The sequence below is a fragment of the Thermobia domestica genome, chromosome 8, assembly GCF_964235325.1.
Source record: "Thermobia domestica chromosome 8, izTheDome1.hap1.1, whole genome shotgun sequence".
Classification (NCBI taxonomy): Eukaryota; Metazoa; Arthropoda; class Insecta; order Zygentoma; family Lepismatidae; genus Thermobia; species Thermobia domestica.
In genome coordinates this window covers 67,385,144-67,400,215 of record NC_137461.1, presented here as the reverse complement: position 1 = coordinate 67,400,215, position 15,072 = coordinate 67,385,144, and the positions used below count along the sequence as shown (strand labels likewise).

Genomic DNA, 15,072 nt, shown 5'->3' with positions numbered 1-15,072 from the left:
GTTTCCATGTATAATATGTAGTATCTGGAGCGTCATATCCACAACGGTCCTGAATGGCCAACAGATCATTGAGTTCCTTAAGATTTTGTATGCGCGCCATCTGTAACCACAATATTATATTCCTCTATAAGAATATATATAAAATGCTATCTTCCTAAGTTACACCAATATATTTGTAAAATAATATTAGATTAACACTATATATTGATATTCAGTACACTGTACTCCAAAGATAAAGTTAATAATTCCTCTTGTAAATGATATTGTCTCGTAACTTTTCAATTTCCGACACTCCAGCTGAAAGTTTATCGGCAATTGCACTAATACTTCCCGATAACTATACTGATAAATTTTCCGTAACTTTTGCACTTTACCGTAGAAATTCTTCTAAGTTTATCGGCAAATCCTTAAACACTTTCCGGTAATTATAATTTATAATCTCACGTAATAAACTTTTCTTCAAGTTAATTGATCCACGCAACGTACAAGTAGAAACGTCTTCACCATACAACTTCTTCTTTTATACTGAGTGCCTGCGATATTTGACCTCTCTTATATACATGCAGACTATTGCAAATTCCAAGAATTCTATTCCACGAAGTTTGTCGAAGATTGTCAAGGTGTTCGAAAATCAGCTTACTGATAATTCTTCTTGAAGTTTGGTAACTAGAATTTTATGATATGATCCGCAATGTGTTTACCGAAGATATACTTCAAAGTTTAACGGTAAATCCTTCACTACTTTCCGCAAAAACAATTTACAATATCCCGTAATAAACTGTTGATCACAACACGGAGACTGCAATCAGGGACGTCTTTACCGTACAAATTCTTCTGCTATACTGACCGCCGCGCAATTTTCCCGCCGTTATATAGACTTAGTTATTACAAATTCCAAGAATTCTACCCAATTCCAAGAATTCAACACGAAGTTTGCCGAAAATTGCCGAAGATTCCCGATATTTTCTAAAATAGCAATCCTATACTAACACTGCTTATTGGTGATTAAATGTTTATCCACTCACAGTTTCCGATAACACTAAATGACAAAATCTTGTAATTTTTTATCTAGCTGTTGTATGTTTACAATTACAACTCGTAGTGTTCAATCAAAAACGTCTTCACCCTAACAGTGCTTCTTCTAAACTGAGGCCGCGCCGATTTCGCACGCTTTATATAGGCGCGAAACGTACTCTCGTACCCATACGCATTCAGTTTGTAATCTCGTACCCAGACGCATTTACTTTGTAATTTCGTACGCAATCGCATTAAGAAAAATTTCGTATCCATAATCGTTAGAATCTTTTGTTTATCACATGTTGAATTAATAATTATTATAATTTGTAACTTAAACGGTAATCAAATATTAATTTCATGAAATAAAAGTTTTCCAAACATATAACTAACAACAAAAGTATAACAAAGAAAAATATCATCAAATTATTAAACAATTCACACTCAGACTTTTGAATTTTCAAAGCAAGCGAGAGAATGAAAGAAAATAAAATCAGGTTAGTTATCTAGTTAGTTAAAACATAAATAGCATAGAAAAGAATTACTACCAAACACAAACAGAAGAAAGAAAGAAAATAGAATCAGGTTAGTTATCTAGTTAGTTAAAATATAAAAAGAAAATACAAATAGTAGCAAACACAAACAAAAGAAGAAAGAACGAAAATAGAATCAAGTTAGTTATCTAGTTAGTTAAAATATAAAAAGAAAATAGAAATAGTAGCAAACACAAACAGAAGAAAGAAAGAAAAATTAAGTTAGTTATCTAGTTAGTTACAATATAAAAGAAAATACAAATAGTAGCAAACAGAAACAGAGGAAAGAAAGAAAATAGAATCAAGTTAGTTATCTAGTTAGTTACAATATAAATAGCATAGAAAAGAATTACTACCAAACACAAACAGAAGAAAGAAAGAAAAAAGAAAAAGAAAAGAAAAGAAAATAGAACCAAGATCGTCAATTATTACAAATCACTTAAAGAAAATAACAAAAAAAGTATAACAAAAAGAATTAATAGGAATAGTATAGAAAAATAGCAGAGATTAAATGAACTTAAAACCAAATAAAAAAGGTTAGAAAAATATAATTCCTTTAAAACAAATTATTTATCAGTTCACACTCAAAGAGTGTTCTGAATTTGCAAAGCAAGTGAAATATTTATTGGATCACGCTGTATAATTTTATTGGATCCCAACATTTTATCAACAAGTTTGTGTAACAAACGATAGAATACATAAACAGAGTTTCTGAAAGAATTTTTAATATATTCACAATCATAGATTGTTCCGAGTTTCCATAGGAATCGTACCAATTAAAATTGTAAAAAGTAAGGTGAAATGTATAAGCAAACAAAGGTAACACACATTAAATATTTTTGTGATAATGTAGTTTTTATGATACAATTTTAAATTCTGTTTTAATATATTTTGTAATACATGATTTATTTATTACTAAAAAAGTTAATAACTTGTAATGTTAGTTTTCATTAAGTAACTGTTAATGATATTTTTTATCTTCTACTTTGATACCCATTTATATTCTAACTGATAAAATTAAGAATGTCTTGTATTATTAAACTTTACAAATTTCTAATTTACTTGTAGCGATACTTTGAAATTGTTATACGTATAAAGAATGTATTTACATTATACTAAATTAAAAAATACAAGTTTAAAAAAGGAAGATGCAATTTTTAAAACCAAAATGCAAAAACATAAAATTAAAAAATGCAGAAATGTAAACTAAAAAAGGTGAGTCATAAAATGAAAATCTAATTTTCAAATTAAAAATACAATTCACGAAAATGAAAATGCAAATTTTGAAAATTAAAAATAAAAGTTAAAAGGGAAAATGCATTTTCAAAACAAAATGCATAATGGAAACTTAAAAATTCAATTTGCGAAATTAAAAGTGTAACTTTGAAAAATAAAAATGTTTTGAAAAAATTTTTCTGCACACGTTCATCAAACTATGTTAATTGTAAAATTCAATTCTTCATAATTATGTCATTTTGTGTACTTAAACCTTTTATATATTCTTTATATTTGTTTTCTCATTAGGTTAAAATCTTGATGTTTTTTATTAATTCATCTATGTAACAAAATATTTTCTGTTTATTAACAACTTTTAAAGTTTGACAAAATTCTGTGTGAACACTTACCGCCGCTGGGCAAACAGGAAAAACCTTATCTAAATGTTCTTAGATGGTGTTACCCGAGTGTGGTAAATTCAGTTGATGAAACACGTGAATGCTGTAATAATAAAGAAACAATATTACTTTACATGAAAATTATATTTCAGAATGTAAATTTTGAAAATCTGTATTACTAAACTATATGTTTGGAAGATAATTTGTATGTAATGAAAGTATTTCAAACATTAAATGCATGCTGTCGAAATTTTTGGTATGCGTTTAACTTACACGTAACATATAATGAAAATATTTTTCTTGTAATTGTATATTTAAAATTACTTTGCATGTAATGAAAGTATATGATGCGATCATTTAACTATGTTGCATGCTACAATTTTTAAAGGAATGCATGTTGAAAAATATTTAAACATGACAAAACTTCAAATCAGAAATAAAAATTTAAACTACTGTTAACAATTGTATGCTAAAAGTTATTGATGACAAAATTTCAAAGCAGAACAAAAAATTAAACTGCTGTTAACAGCTGTATGCTGAATAAACTTAAATGTATATTGTAAACAAAAATAAATTCAAAGAAAGATTTATACATTAAAAATACAAGCACGAAACAAATTTCATGACAAAAACTGTATGTTGTAAATGGAATCATGTTACAAAGTTTACGTTGCGCAAAACAAATGCATGATCTTAAAAATAACTGACGCTAATAAAAATAATTTGAAAGTAATCTGCATGTTACAAACTTTGTTACAAAAATATTGCATGTGAAAAAATTTCTTAAGCAGAAACTTTATTAAGTCGTCAATGATACTTACTTTACTTCTGTGAACTTTGATACTTTGGAATTCTGAATTTCGTTCCAACTTCTAGTTAGTAGTTGTTTTCAATCTCCAATTAGTTGCCCTGAAACAAAAGAAACATTACTAAGTAACACTTGTAATTTATTACTTGTAATTTATTTTACTAATCATTTTTTATAAATCGCTTATCTTTCATTTTCGCGTATTATTATCAGGTTCGTTTTCTACTGTTGCTTGTTTTCTTTCGTTTCTTATTTTTATTATTTCGTATTATTTTCAATAATACTCTTGCAGCAACATGCTCACGATTTTTTCTTCGTTCGTTTTCTGTCCTAAACTCTTTACTTATTGGATTGTTTTCAAAGAAAACTCGTCTTATTTTTCTTGCGTGTTATTTCAAATAACACATACTCCGTAGAGCAGCTATGCTGTGAATATTCAAATGTTCAATGAAGCTAACTTAACCTAGCTTAAGCTAACCTTTATTTCTATTTCTATTTGGTCTTTCAATGTTCTTTCTTAGATGTTTGATTATTTCTATTTGGTCTTTCAAAGTTCCTTCTTAGATGTTTGATTATTTCTATTTGGTCTTTCAATGTTCTTTCTTAGATGTTTGATTATTTCTACTTGTTCTTTCAATGTTCTTTCTTATATGTTTGATTATTTCTACTTGGTCTTTCAATGTTCTTTCTTAGATGTTTGATTATTTCTACTTGTTCTTTCAATGTTCTTTCTTATATGTTTGATTATTTCTACTTGGTCTTTCAATGTTCCTTTCATAACTTTGACGGATCGTTTTCAGTGAAATCTCCTTATTTTTTTATTGGATCGTATCTTTTATTCTCTCGTCTGTTACACAAACTCGTTTTTTTAAAATTTTAAAGAGCAAATTTCATTTGAGAACTTGTAAATAATTCGCTTTCATAGGAATTTTAGATAGTTCGTTTTACTACGTAAACTCTATTTATTTATTTATTTATTGGGTCGTATCTTTTATTCTCTCGTCTGTTACACAAACTCGTTTTTTAAAATTTTAAAGAGCAAATTTCATTTGAGAACTTGTAAATAAATCGCTTCCATAGGAATTTTAGATAGTTCGTTTTACTACGTAAACTCTATTTATTTATTTATTTATTTATTTATTTATTGGGTCGTATCTTTTATTCTCTCGTCTGTTACACAAACTCGTTTTTTTTTTAAATTTTAAAGAGCAAATTTCATTTGAGAACTTGTAAATAGTAATTCGCTTCCATAGGAAGCTCAGATGATAAGAAACATACCTTTGGTAGCAGAAAGATATCCTGTTCCTCTAATACTTCTGATGGTCAGTTATACTAGTTTTGCAAAGGGTAACCTAAAATATAACATTACATGTGTTAGAACATATGTAGTACTAAGAATATCTATGTAGTATACATTATAGTATATAATCTTATACCTTACTACGTACGTAATTAATATCTATATTTATACTATACACTATCTTATATGTTAGTATACAATATGCCTAATGCGTATATATAAATTGAAAGAATGCTGTGATCAGTAAGATTTTATTAACTGGATCTAAAGATATATTTCGGAGGTGACTATAGTTACATTTGGTTTTTATATAAGATGAGATTAGAATGAGCTAGTTTTTTCAGTAGTTTATATATAATGATAGTTTCAAATAGGAGTATTACAGAATACGAAGCTAAGAAAAAACAGTAGGGGAGGAGCCAAGCAATCGGAGTATATGTAAGTAGGCACAGGTGATGTCAATGGAATATTTTGTAAGTTCCGAGTGTTCTAATGAGAGACCTAAATGAAACCATTATAAAAATTTTATGAATACTTAGTTAGAGTACAAAGAATACTAAGAGAAAGTTAGAAAAGAATACTAAGAGAAAATTAGAAAAGAAGACATAAGAAGGAAACTTGATTTATACACAGAAACAAAAGCATGCATAAAGACAGATGACAAAACCTAAGAAAGAAACTTGAGTTAGACACAAAAACAGAAAAAAACAAGAAAAGTTACAAGCACAGATAGAAACATAGAAGACATAGGATAGCCTGACAAAGAAAATAGGCGATAAGAAATAGCTTGGGTTAGGTTAAAGAACAGAATAAAATAGCATTCATGCATGTTAAGAAATACCAGTAGTAAATTGGTTAGGGATTCAGCCAAGTAGTAGTAGTAGTAGTAGTAGTAGTTAATATGAGATAAAGGTATCTAATAATAGGATTGATAACAGACATAGAATAGCAAATAAGGGGCAAAAAGCTTTTCAAATAGATTAAGACTAGTTCAGGATAAGAACATTCCAAAAAAATCAAGTATGAGGTTCATTTGGCTAATTAACAAATAACAAAACTTAGAAACTTTACTTAGTTGCATTTATAAGAAAAAACAAGCAGAAAAAGGCACAAAGAATATATTGGGTAGCAAGCACAACTAAAAAGTAATAAGTTGCATTAAGAAGAATAAAACGTACAATCAAGGACACTATTATCAAAACCTTAAATTAATTCAAAATAAATTATTCAGGTCATCTAGGTTAGATCATACCAAAAGCATCAAGTACGAGTCAAAGAATTCAACATGAGATCACTAAGGAAAACAAGCAAAAAAATTACCAAGAACTACGAATGACGAGAGACTAATAATACCAAGCACAGAAATAAGTTAGAGCATCTTGAAAACCAATGTAAAGGCATACTACTAACAAAAAAGAGAATTAGGAAAAGTTAACTGAAAATGTAGATAAAGATTACTTAGAAGACCAAGTGTCAAAATTAGGGTAGATTAAATTGTAGTAGCTTAAGGTTCAATAAAGTTTTGAAACTCAACTTCTGTGAAACTCTTCATTCTATAGAAAGAAATACATACATAAAAGTGAAAACAAATAGCGGATACGTAAAGAGAGAAACATACAGATACTCAAAACAAGGAGAGAGAGAGACTCAAAACAAGTAAAAAGGAAGATAACATACAAACTACAGCTATATATGTGTGTAAAGAGAGAGAGAGAGAGAGAGAGAGAGAGAGAGAGAAAAGAGGAAGAGAGAGATAGAGAGAGATACCCAAAACAAGTAGAAAAGGAAGTCAAAATATAAACTACAGATATATGTAAAGAGGGAGAGAGAGAGAGAGAGAGAGAGAAACTCAAAAACAAGCAGAAAGGAAGCCAAAATACAAACTACAGATACTCAAATCAGGGAGAGAGAGAGAGAGACTCAAAACAATCAGAAAGGAAGACATACAAACTACAGATATATGTAAAGAGGGAGAAAGAGAAAAGAGGCAGGAGAGAGATATACAGATACTCAAGCAATCAGATACACAGTAACAGAAAGTAAAAGCAAGCAGGAAGGAAGACATACAAACTACAGATATATGTAAAGAGGGGAAAAAATGAAATGAAATCTTTGAGTTTTACGTCCCACGGTTATGCCGGTTAGGCTAAAGGAGACGGTGATGATGAGTAATGAATGAAATGGTGGAATAAAGAAAGTGGGAGGAAACGGGAGAACCCCGAGAAAACCCACGCACACGGTGTTTGTCCACCACAAAGTTCACTTGGCGAGAGCAGGGTTTGGACCCGGGATCCCATGCACCAGAGGTGAACGCTCTACCACTGAGCCACCGCGGCCCCCATATGTAAAGAGGGAGAAAGAGAAAAAAGGAAGAGAGGGAGAGAGATAGATACTCAAGCAAGCAGATACTCAAATACGTAGAATTACATAGAGAAAGTACAAACAGGCAAAGAGGGGCAAATTTTGTTTAGGCATGCAAGCAAAGCTGTGCACTGAGACAACTACAGATACTCAAAAGAAGTAGAGCGATAGTCAATAGACATGCATACAGAGAGTAAAACAAGTAGAGAGGCAGGAGAGAGATATACAGATACTCAAACAATCAGATACACAGTAACAGAAAGTAAAAGCAAGCAGGAAGGAAGACATACAAACTACAGATATATGTAAAGAGGGAGAAAGAGAAAAAAGGAAGAGAGAGAGAGAGAGGAGATACTCAAAAACAATCAGAAAGGAAGCCAACATACAAACTACAGATATATGTAAAGAGGGAGAGAGAGAAAAGAGGGATAGAGAGAGATAGATACTCGAGCAATTAGATACACAGTAACAGAAAATAAAAACAAGCAGAGAGGGAGAAATTTTGCTTAGGCATGCAAGCAAAAGGTGCGCATTACAAAGGAAGAAAGTAGGTCATTCGACGTATGTTAAGTCAATTACATTAGGAAAGCCTAAATCTTAGAAAATGTAAATTATTTTATATTTATTACCGTCAAGCAGTATTGGATACCAACCAATGACTAACAAATCAAAGTGGAAATTCGTTAAATTAAGTTTTCGTTCAGAGTTGGAAGTGAGAAAAATAAGTGTTGTATAGCAGCGTCAAGTGATGTTTCAGTTGAGGATCAATTACTATGAAAAGCAAACCGGGAATAATATAAATTAAATTTAGTTCGCGTTTGGAAATAAAATCAGGAACAATAGTGGATAACAGAAAATGAAGATTTATAGGCATGAAATCATATAAGGAAAATATTTATCACCATGTGCGACAATGAAGGAGAATTATATTACTCAACAAGTAAAGATAAGTTGATTAGGTTATGTTAAATTAGGAAAATAAGTTAAAAATCAGTTAAACATACACTACTAATTTAAACAAAAGGAAAAATAAACTATCTAAAAGCCTAGTTGAAAGGACAGCAATTACGTACATCAAATCAGGACATAAGTTAGGTAAAGTTTAGTTAGAAGTCAAAAAATAGTAATGTCAAAGTAAGACAAAGGGTACATGTAATACCAAGAGGAAAAATTCAAATTCATAGAAAACAATAGTTGGATACCATGTCGTACCAGCCATATGCTTATTCTGACATATTCAATAATTAGTGTAAGTCACCGTCACCTCTTTACGTTTATCGATATTACAAATATATTTCCCTTGTTATGCTTCTTCATTTGTGTCTTAATTTTATGTGTCCTTATCATCAAATTCTCATTTGGTTGCTATACTAAAACAAGAATCCAACATTTCGTAACATTTCCTTATATTCAAACTAATTTATTTTCTCCATACTCACATTTCGTAAAATTCGTTGCAACACAAACTGAATCATTGATACAACTGCTATACCATTCTATGTACTATACGAACATGGATATCATTTGTTAACTCCCTCCCCATAGTGTTTTCGCCCCTAAATCTAGTATTCTTTCTTTATACTAAGAATACCTATTGCGATTAGGCTGGTTACCATTACAAACCAAAAGCAGTCAAAATAAGTATAAAGCGCGTCATACTTTTAACTCGCTATATAGTGAAAAAAATCTTTAAAAAGATTCATAGTACTGATAGCATCCTACTTTTTAATCATGAACAACCAGTCACAGAAACTTCTGAAAAAAGCCAAGCAAACGTTTGACTGGTGCTAATTAGAAACCGTAAGTCAATAAAGTGTGTTATTCATAAACAATTTCGTAAGATTTTTAGCAATCAATAAAAGCTTCATGGGCGCCCAAAAATAAAATAATATGTACTACCATGCTAAAAGAGGATAAGGTAAACCAATAAAAGAAGACCAATAAATAATATCTAGATGCAGTCAGCAAAAAGAGCAAAGCTCGTGAAAAATATATTTGTTATTCTCCATACCCACATTTTACAATATGTATGGTGCATTAAATAATATACGTTTCCTCTCGCGGCGCTAGGTCAATAGTTAAATTAAAAATAAAAATCTCTTCGTTTGGATCTCTACATCCATTTGTCCCGCACCATACACCTATATTCTCCACACCCACATTTGAAAGATTTGTCTTATATCCAGTAATTACCATGTATCTCCCCCTAGAAGAACGCATAAATCTGACAATTACTAAATTAGATCTTGCTATCTTTAATTTGGGATTCCTACATTTTTAAAATCAATCCTTATTTCATGTTCAATACATCTCTTTATCAAAGAAATGAATTACTTTCCAATATACAGGCCCCCGTCAAAATATCGCTAGCCCGTATTTCCATCTCATATGTGTAAAAACTCTGTTAATTCCCTGCTCTAACTATTACTTAATAATTCAGTTCAATGCAAACTATCGCGGGTCTCTAAGGAATTACCAAACCTCTTACGTGCAGTGGGATAGGGAAGGAGGGCAGAGGGGCCGGCTGCCTCCCCAAAGAGGTCCGACAGCGTACTTTGGTACTTTGACGATTGTAATTTTTTATATATTTTTATGTTTATATATATTTTTTGTTTGTAATGTTACTATATGTAACTATAACAGTACTTGGGCCCCCCAAAACACACACATCCTGGCTACGCTACTGCTTACGTATACCGCAAACAAATAATAGCTCCCGAAATGCAATATTGAATTAATTTCCATTGCAAGCAAGTGTCCGTTTTTTCTTCTCGTGAATTTTTTCCCTCCTTAGCATTGCTTAAAGGAGTATATACGTACACTACTTGCACACAATAATTTAATTGATTTTTACTTTATAAAATCCGTCTCTTCTTCTCCGTCCTCCTGCCTTTGATACACTCAAAAGTGTAAATACTTTTCAAGTCAAACTTCCTATGTTTCTTTCATAATATAGCAACGTAGCTATAATAGTATTAATACTTGTTCTAATTAGTTCAGCTTAGTTACTATACAGAATAGAAAACTTTTATCCATTCGTTCTCCTCCCGATCTTCCAAAGAAAAATGTACAGAAATTCAGTTTTAGTTAGCTTGACTAATCTATCATCGTCTCAAAAGAAATACATTTATTATTCAGGATTTAATGAAGGACGGTGTAATATCCAAATAACACAATATTCTTCTTGCCAAACAAGTAAGATAATCCTACAATTCCTACTCCTGTTATACATTACCTTTACTCTCCATACAAAAAACAAAGAAGGAACCCCCCCCCCTCTCAACAAAAATTTCTAACAAATTGCTTTAGTTGATATTATTCAAATTTTCATCCCAACCTCAATATCTCTTCTAAATCATGTAGCCAAGCTATACAAAATGTTCCACATCTAATTAATTTAGTCAAGAACAATAAAACAATATTATTTTTAGAAAACCCGAAATTATGACATTAAAACTTTGCAATGCAGCGTTGTGCTGATACAGTACGTAGCCTAAAATACATTTTCACGGCATATTACTTTAAAAAAATATATATATATATATATATATATTTCACATCCTACCAAATCATATTAAAATGGAAAATAATACTACAGATAGTAGCAATAAGTTTCTGACTTCCTCTTTTATCTCTTTGTCTCATTCATTGTAAACAAGTAGGCGGATTAAAATTTTGAGGCCCCCAATCTTACGTATAATTCCAGCGCGTAAATTTTCTTTGTTGTTTCATAGGCATATCAAAACTATACTATAATATTTTAATATGCTCCGAGATTACAATAATTACATTCATTATTAACAGTTCAGTGCATGTATATAGTGTAACACGCAAATGCCAAATACAAACACCCCACCGCAAACAAAAGTATCGCTAGTAAAAAGGACTTAGTTATAGTAATACCACAAGCGGAAAAAAATACCATCTGTCTAAAACCTATAATACTTGATTAGTTAATATTAAAAATATCTGGGGTGTCCCTGGAGTCTTGGAGTCCGGAGTCTGGTTCTGTTCCTAATTGTAGGATCACATTTTTTAAGCATATCATTTTTGATTGATTTTCAAATGACACGCAATAATGTCTACTACGCTTTTCTCTTTCCAATTATTCTTCTCATATAAAGCAGGCCACAATTCAATTTCTCTATTACGCTTAACGATTTTCTACACCGCTACAACAATCAGCATTTACTACAGATGACACGAGTAAAATATACTATGTGTATCCGTTATAATAGTGTTCTTACAGTGTGATTCTCCCAAAAAAAAAAAAAAAAAAAAAAAGTATCTGACACAGTTCCAAATTACTCTATCTGAATTACATTCTATAGCATGTTCTCGCTTTCAACAATATAAGTAAGGGCAAGAAATGTACAAACATAAATAAACACCTTCCCCTCAGATTTTGAAAATTCAATTACAAATATAAGAAATCTAAAATTTTCACTTCTGTTTCCTCTCGTAAATCGTATATTGTTGCTAAAAAAGAGGCATTACTCCTGTCTCCAATTAGTTTCAAGAGTAAGCACTAAAAAATTTTAGACCTATGTATAACAAGCTAAAGTTTCCAGCAGTGGCGGCTTTTGAGGGAACAATTCTAAAAAGCTGGTGTTTCTTTAAGTAACACAACATCAGCTAAATACTATGTGCTATGGTCCTCATATATAAATACAATACAGGCCCAGGTCTCATATAGCTTAGCTGCTAAACGTTAAGATAAACTAAAATTAAATCAAATAACACTTATTGTGCACAAACATAGCAGCATTCCCAACAATAGTTCAAATCTCAAAATATGTAATATAAGTTTGTAAATATAGGTCCACGTTTCATATAGGCCTATCTTACGTATTGCGCAACTCTTAACGTCCGTCTATTTGATGTCAAAAATTAATTCTTACTGATACAAATAACTGCTAAGCTAAATATATTTTCCAACATTATTTCTATTGTAGTTTTCAGTCTAAGCAGTCACAAATTCCAATCGCAAAATCAACCAAAACTATAAAAAATATTTCAGCCTTCTTGTATTTACACTACGCAAATGTTGGGATGGTTCTAGGTCAGTTCCATAATCATTTCTTCCCTCCTCAAATACTATATTCAACAAACCGCCTTTCTCCATATACATAAAGACTGTATCTAAATCGTAGTATATGTAAGTTAATGTGGAATCTTAATTCTGCAATATCCTAACATTGAAACTTAACTAAATTAATAAAAATAATAACTTACCTTACTGGTTCAAATATGGACCTGCCAATAAAGGCAGAATACCTATGATGATGATGATGACTGGTTCAAACTTCAGTCCTGAGACACAAGTATTTACAAACAGCAAAAACACAACTTCGCACGCACACATAAACAAAAATAATCTTCTGACTTTCACAATCCAGTCTTATATAAGGAAACGGAAAGAAAGAAAAAAATCCTATACCGTTCTTCAAAGAAACAAAGGGAGTATACAACTTGTTCCAGTCTCAACTTCAAAACATCAATTTAACACAACCCCCTGCCTTTCTTGACGAAACAAGACATAGCAAGTTAATAATGCAATACAAAAAAAAAAAAAAAAAAAAAAAATGAAAGTCCCACTAAAAAAGAAAAAAGTGGGCGCGCAAAAGGTAAAAAATCCTGTTCTTCCTTAAAGTGAGCAAGAATAAAACATGCTTCCAACTAAAAAAGCTGAGAAAAAATAGGGACAACAAACAATACTTAAAATATAACTTTTCTCCTTCTTTTCGTCCCTTAGTGATCCAAAGGTTTACAACAGGGTCCAACAGCTACCTTAATTCCCGCCAGTCATTTTTCCGAAAGTGATTCACAATGCGTTATTTCGTTTCCAAGGTAACTTGAGGTGAGTTATTATCCAACATTTTTTATTCCCACCTCTTCTCTCTTTCTTCTTTCAGAGAACGTTTCCCAAAACAAAAAGGGACGAGTAAAATTTCTTTATGACTCTCATATGCGTACAAAAAAAAAACCGTAAAAAGAGGCAATGTGTAACCTTAGTTTATCAAAGAAGTCATATTTCTTCAATGAAAGGGTCTCATATCAGTAAAAAATGCAGCGTCCCTAAGCTGCCTTTTCTCACAGTACACAAAAAACAGGAATCCTGAATGTTGGAATTCCCGTTAAACTTTACTTAAAAATATATTGCCTACCCATAATACCTAAGATAATATCCACTTTCTCCAGATGAGCAAAATAACTTCAAATTGCTATGTCCATTCAAACTAAAAAATAACACATTACGAGATTTACGTCAAACGGTATTCGCAATTATTTCTTCAAGGACTCGCTAAAAAGGTAAAAGAAATTCTTCGCATTTTCTAAAATGTTTCTCAAACAATGCAAGTGTTTTCCATTCTCCAATCAAAACTCTAGTGAGTCTTAAAAAATAAAAATAAAAATAAAAAAATGTAACTGTGTTCCTCGCGCCTCATTGTCAAACAATCAAATTCTTCAAAATTCTTTCGCAGCTACACGGTTCCAAATCATAAAACAAGAATTTATTTTCATCAAATATATGTCACATATGTTCCAATACTTGAAATTTAATCTGTGTACTCCCTCTCTCTCACGGACTTGTCAAAACAAGCAGAAATAAGCTTTCTGTTCTTCAGCGGTCAAGTAGACCTGATGCTACCTGACTTTATGAAGCTACATTAAGTTCTAAGAACACCGTTCCCCCCTCTAAAGGTCTCCCTATATCCGCACAAGTGTCAATCAATAACATGGTTCCATTATTTTCCAAGGTTGTCGGCATACCCTTTATCCTCTCGTCCACATACAAAAAAGTGTTCCCATTCATGTTTCCATGTAATTCAAAAAAATGCCGAAAGAGGGCCTGTCATCCTCAACCTTTTCACTCTCCGACGGCAAAAATCTTTGGTTTCGGTAAGTTTTACGCAACATAAAATGAAAACATCTAGTTTTAACAAGCAAATATTTCCTTCTTTTAAAAATAGATGGTAGTACTGTTCTTTTTAGCCTTTTATATAATATATTTCGGTCAAATAAAGAATAATTACGGAATATTTTACTTCTCAGTTTATTATATAATATTAAAATCCATAGAAAAATTCAGTGATTAAATAAAATGTCAAATGTACTCAAACAAAAATAAGAAAATAAAGTAAGCATAGGTATAAGATCCAACATCAGAAATAAATTTGCAACAGGCATAGTGTGAGCTATTGCGAACACATGCATTTTATCCGAAAAAAAAAACCTCCGCGATCGCGAATCCGGTTCCGGTATCACCGTTCTTCGTAAAGAATCGGAGCAGTTCGTTCAATGTGATTCTCCAAAGGATGTGGTGACGTCATCGGTAAGTAAATATTATATTTATTTATTTATACATGTATTATAGTATATAATACCCCGGTCAATAAAATAGTTAAAGGGTTAACAAAAATTAATATTAATCGCGATTCA

At 31.1% G+C, this 15,072-nt stretch overlaps 1 long non-coding RNA gene across 1 annotated transcript; it reads right to left on the bottom strand.

Annotated features, from left to right (window-relative positions):
• Positions 1–3,984: 3,984 nt before the first annotated feature.
• LOC145691760 (uncharacterized) lies at positions 3,985–13,177 on the bottom strand. Its single transcript, XR_014132536.1, has 3 exons — positions 12,865–13,177; positions 5,247–5,320; positions 3,985–4,069 (listed from the first exon to the last, which is right to left on the bottom strand). It is a non-coding gene; the product is annotated as an uncharacterized LOC145691760 (long non-coding RNA).
• Between the last annotated feature and the right edge of the window lie 1,895 nt (positions 13,178–15,072).